Below are 5,338 nucleotides of genomic sequence, written 5' to 3'. Positions count from 1 at the left end.
GGAGAAGAAAAGCAACATTAGAGAAAAGGCCAACACCGTGGCAGCTGCAGGAGGAGGAAACATGCGTGGCAACACATAACGGGATGAATAATGTTTAGTTTTAGTTTAGATTAGTTTATTTGCAGATAATGTTAAAAATAAAATTTACAAGAATAAAAAAAGAAAAGTGCCGGAGAGGTCAGAAGCCACTAAAAGCTTATCAAAGAAATTCCCCTGTCAAAACATCAATGAAATCACAGAAGAAAAAAAGAAACGAGTAAGGAAAGAAGAAATAGAGGAGAAGAGAGGGAAAAATCAAGACAACACAAGGCAGCAAATAAAATGATGTGTAGGTTAAATTATTCATCACTGGTTCAAGTAGCTACAGTACCTGTACCTGTACACCTGACACTGATCACACCCATGAATCCCATGAAATCAATGCTGCGCAGATGAATTGCGTGTATAATACAATTATCGTCTAACATCATTGCGTCTGATAAATTGGTCTTCTTTGTCATAACGTTATATATGCTACAATAAAGCTTAAAGCTGACGCCACAGTTAAATCATATCAACACCAAACTGATAGTCTGAATAAAATCATCCTGATATTGAGCTGTGTTAGAAATTAACAGTTGTGCAGAAATATACCTAGTGTCCCTCTTTAAAAAACAAAAAGGAAAATCCCTCAAACACCATGAAGTGTAGACATGATAGGCTACTTTCCACATTTCCAGCAGCAAAGCTGTCAGTTAGGCCCATTATCTTTAACAGGGATCATTTCCTCCAACAAAACAAAATGTTGGCACTAATTAATGGTGCTATTAAGTGTCCGCTAATTATCAATTATAACATAACTTCACATTACCTATTAACACACATTACCTACCTAGGAATATAACAGGATGTCAGACAGGATGTCTCAAGTAAAAATAGATTTTAGCGTGAATGTTACTCATGCAAACCCACGCCTGTTCACCTGCTGGTCATGGGAGAGTAACCGTGGCAGCAGCAGGGTTGAAGTTACTGCAGAGGGAAAGTAACAGTAGAGTACAGAGGTGATGAAGCGTCTTTATGGCTGGCATCAGAGTTCGCCTTCAGCTGAAGCACAGAGTAGATGCCATCATTGGCGTTAGCACGGGTTGTTCTGTTGAGTGAGGTGGTGGAAACTCTGGAAAATTCCACCAGAGAGTAGCTGAGTTCACTCGAGTCGTCCGCAGCAGCCTGGAAGAAGAAAACAGTCAGGTTTGTTTCTACTGGACTGTTGAGTCTCACATCAGGACTATAATCTGTTGTCATAACCAGCAGAGCCCCAAAGACTGTGCACACAAGTTAAACATTTAATATCAATAATAAATGTTTAAGTGTCTCTACTGCTGTCTCTATAGTCTATCACCAGGACAGCCACATGAAGTGATGTCTGCTCCTGTGCTCAGCTGGTTTGTCAGATGGCTCTCACAACAGTGTGTGTGCTGCTTTCTGTAAACTGTTTACAAAGTTTTATCTCCAGATCTCCAGTTTGATACTGAAATTAATTTCTTAATCTTGGTACCAGACTTTTTCCTCCCTGTCACTGTCTTTAAACACAGTCTGTAGACTTCCTCTTTGAAACAACGGAAGCTTGTGGTTTGACAAATGATCACAAACTGGACAGGTTCCTGTTTCTTTTAAGACGAAAGGTTACTTTATCCTCTCCTTATGCACAAAACACACTTAAATCACACATCAGATCTTAGTGAACACATTACTCAATTTAAAAATCTTGACTCATGTACAGTGTATAAGTTGTTGAGAACACAATGACATAACAGCAGTCAAAGTAAAAAATTGAAATCACAGACTGTTCCAACTCATGTGACTCACTAGTGTGTACGGCCCCCGCCTGCCTGTATGACCTCCTGACAACGTCTAGGCATGTGTCCTCCCAGACCTGGATCAGGGCATCAGTGAGCTCCTGGACAGTCTGTGGTGGTACTTGGCAGCGTCAAATGTACTGATACATAATGTCCCAAAGGTGCTCAGTTGGATTTAGGTCAGGGACACGAGAGGGTCATCAATGGCATCAATGCCTTCATCATCCAGGAACTGCCTACACACACATGAGGCCGGGTCCTGCACCAGGAGGAGCCCAGGGCCCTCTGCACCAGGAGGAACCCAGGGCCCTCTGCACCAGGAGGAACCCAGGGCTCTCTGCACCAGGAGGAACCCAGGGCCCTCTGCACCAGGAGGAACCCAGGGCCCTCTGCACCAGGAGGAACCCAGGGCTCTCTGCACCAGGAGGAACCCAGGGCCCTCTGCACCAGGAGGAACCCAGGGCCCTCTGCACCAGGAGGAACCCAGGGCTCTCTGCACCAGGAGGAACCCAGGGCCCTCTGCACCAGGAGGAACCCAGGGCCTGCTGCACCAGGAGGAACCCAGGGCCCTCTGCACCAGGAGGAACCCTGGGCCCTCTGCACCAGGAGGAACCCAGGGCCCTCTGCACCAGGAGGAACCCTGGGCCCTCTGCACCAGGAGGAACCCAGGGCTCTCTGCACCAGGAGGAACCCAGGGCCCTCTGCACCAGGAGGAACCCAGGGCTCTCTGCACCAGGAGGAACCCAGGGCCCTCTGCACCAGGAGGAACCCAGGACCCTCTGCACCAGGAGGAACCCAGGGCCCTCTGCACCAGGAGGAACCCAGGGCCCTCTTCACCAGGAGGAACCCTGGGCCCTCTGCACCAGGAGGAACCCAGGGCTCTCTGCACCAGGAGGAACCCAGGGCCTTCTGCACCAGGAGGAACCCAGGGCCCACTGCACCAGGAGGAACCCAGGGCCCTCTGCACCAGGAGGAACCCAGGGCTCTCTGCAGCAGTGTAAGCTCAGGCAGTCGCTCTGAGGACTGCAGTCAGGGTACCGTTGGCTATGACATGGAGGTCTGTGTGACCCTCCAAGGATCTGACTCCCCAGACCATCACTGACCCACCGCCAAACCGGTCATGTTGGATGATGTCACAGGCAGCATAACGTTCACCACGGCGTCTCCAGACTGTTTCACGCCTGTCACACGTGCTCAGTGTGAACCTGCTCTCATCTGAAGAGAACAGGGCGCTGATGGTGGACCTGCCAGTCCTGGTGTTCTCTGGGGAATGATGGAGCTGCACGGTGGGCTGTGAGCACAGGTCCCACTAGAGGACGTTGGGCTCTCGTGCCACCCTCATGGAGCCTGTTTCTGACAGTGTGGTCAGTAGTGTATCATACAGCTGCGAGGGGTTTGCTGACGCCGAGATCCACTGATGACACTGCAGGATTTAACGACTTGGGAGTGAGAATGGGCTGACGATACGCATGTACAGAGCAAGTAACCTTATTACATTTTTTATTTGACAGGGACAGTGCACAGTTTCTTGGCTGTACCACAGTTAACTACAATATGAGCTAATTCATCTCATTAGCCCCTGGGCAGGAAGCAGAGACAACATCTCAATGCGATAAAACTTAACAGAGAGAAACTCTTTAGAGGAGCGACAACACGTTACAGCAAGCAGCTGATTCAAATTTGGACAAATCTGTGTACCTTTTTGGAGTAAAATAATGTGAACTCTCTTTAAATCTGAAACCTAAACTGCTGTGCATCAACCTTCACCAAAATCAAAAGTAAAACTTGATAGTTTGAAAATACATTTCTGAGAACGTCGACACTCTTTCCTGTAATCAGCCTCTGCAAAAACAAAACAAAAACAAAAAACACATTTCGTCTGTTGTACGGTGAAGCATATATGTCTCAGGCCACATAAGAAAGCCTGCGTCCAAACTCAACAGAGAATACAACCAGTAAAAAGCAATTTTTTTAACTGCATCTTTGGATCTGGCAGTTTGTCCTTACTTTGTGTTGAGAACCAGCTGCAGTGGGACAGTTGCTATAGTTGACATAAGTGTAAATTGAGGAGATTTCCACAGGAGGGGGGGATCTGCTCTGTCTGTCCTCACTGATGTCCTCATCCTCTCGGTTGGTCTGCAGCAGAGGAGTTTGTATCAACACCAGCTGGTTTCATTCACACTGACGATGCTCAGATGTGTCTAATTAACTACAACTCACCTCTGAGACAGTGGCGTTCTGTGTTTCCACAGGTGGCTCTGAAAGACAAATGTTCAGTGGAATGCTAGTTAGACTCATCTCATGTATCGGTGTCATGTCACACAGGAGACACACACGAGATAACAGAACCATCACATACTGAACACTGAGGCCGTCTGATAGTCGACTTTCTGCACAAATTTCAGCCAGAATCATCTAACTGGGGAAAAGACAGTGGTCACGAGCTGACATGTCTTGAGATGGTGTTTCCATAAAGGTGGAGCAGCTGAGTACAGAGTTCCTCTGGTGTATTAACGTATCTCTCTTTTCCACCAAAATGAGTGTGTGTATACAGGTTTTTCAAACATGAGAAAACCCACTTAGAAGAGGCTACAGACTCTTTTCCCTGTGTGTGAGTATGCCTTTCTTTTACCTGTATATCACGGTCAACGTCACGGACTGGCCTGAAAACAAGTAAGCAAACAGCAGAGAGCTGCATGGAGGCCAGTGAAAACGTAATGGTGGTTACTTCTTTTTTATATCTCTTATTCAGTCTCTCTTAACCTTGGTGTTAGCTAAATTAGGATCGATGTTCGAACGCTGCGTGGGTGGAGATAGACGGCATGTTTTTTTGCAAAGGGGCTAAAATTAGTCCATTTACCTGGGTGTTGTATTTCCATCAAAGCTGAGCGGAGCCAGAGCCGATAAATACCTGTGACTACTGCAGAGTCATTTGACCTGGGAGTGAATGCTGACTGTAACCTTTCTTATTACATTAAAAAGCCAGATGTTAGCGGGGGTTAGTGGGTTTTTTGAGCGTGAGTGACAAAGTGGCTAGAGAATGTGAATCTATGTGAAAACTAGCAGAGAGCCAGCTACCAGGTGAAAATTATTTCATTATAAGTGTAAAATGGCATGTTTGAGATGTTCACTTACCCAGCTGTGTATGTGTGTGTGTGTGTGTGTGTGTGTGTGTGTGTGTGTGTGTGTTCCCTGTTGCCTTACCTTTGGGTTTACTGGCCCTCCTCCTGCAGCGGAAAAACAGCACAGCCAGAGATAACAGAACAGTTTTGACAGCCAGAGCCACGCCCACAGACAGCAGCCTCCCTGTGGTAGGTTACACATACATATACAGCAAATGCAATGCATGCAAATACAGACCTATACACACTCACTTCACAAATTTAAGCAGGAAAGTGCACTCAGCAGAGTGCAGATCTCTGCCGGGTTGCTGCCAAAGCTGACTGCAAGCACTACGGACAAGTATGACTAGGGCCCTGTCCAAATACCCGCACTTGCGCCCT

At 46.9% G+C, this 5,338-nt stretch overlaps 1 long non-coding RNA gene across 1 annotated transcript; it reads right to left on the bottom strand.

Moving 5' to 3' along the window:
* On the bottom strand, positions 1-5,085 carry LOC125892292 (uncharacterized). The gene is made up of 4 exons (XR_007449723.1): positions 5,040-5,085; positions 4,056-4,093; positions 3,843-3,971; positions 1-1,206 (listed from the first exon to the last, which is right to left on the bottom strand). It is a non-coding gene; the product is annotated as an uncharacterized LOC125892292 (long non-coding RNA).
* Between the last annotated feature and the right edge of the window lie 253 nt (positions 5,086-5,338).

Source organism: Epinephelus fuscoguttatus, linkage group LG7 (genome assembly GCF_011397635.1).
Source record: "Epinephelus fuscoguttatus linkage group LG7, E.fuscoguttatus.final_Chr_v1".
Taxonomy (NCBI): domain Eukaryota; kingdom Metazoa; phylum Chordata; class Actinopteri; order Perciformes; family Serranidae; genus Epinephelus; species Epinephelus fuscoguttatus.
Note: the sequence above shows the minus strand (reverse complement) of the source record. Positions and strands in the feature narration are given on the sequence as shown.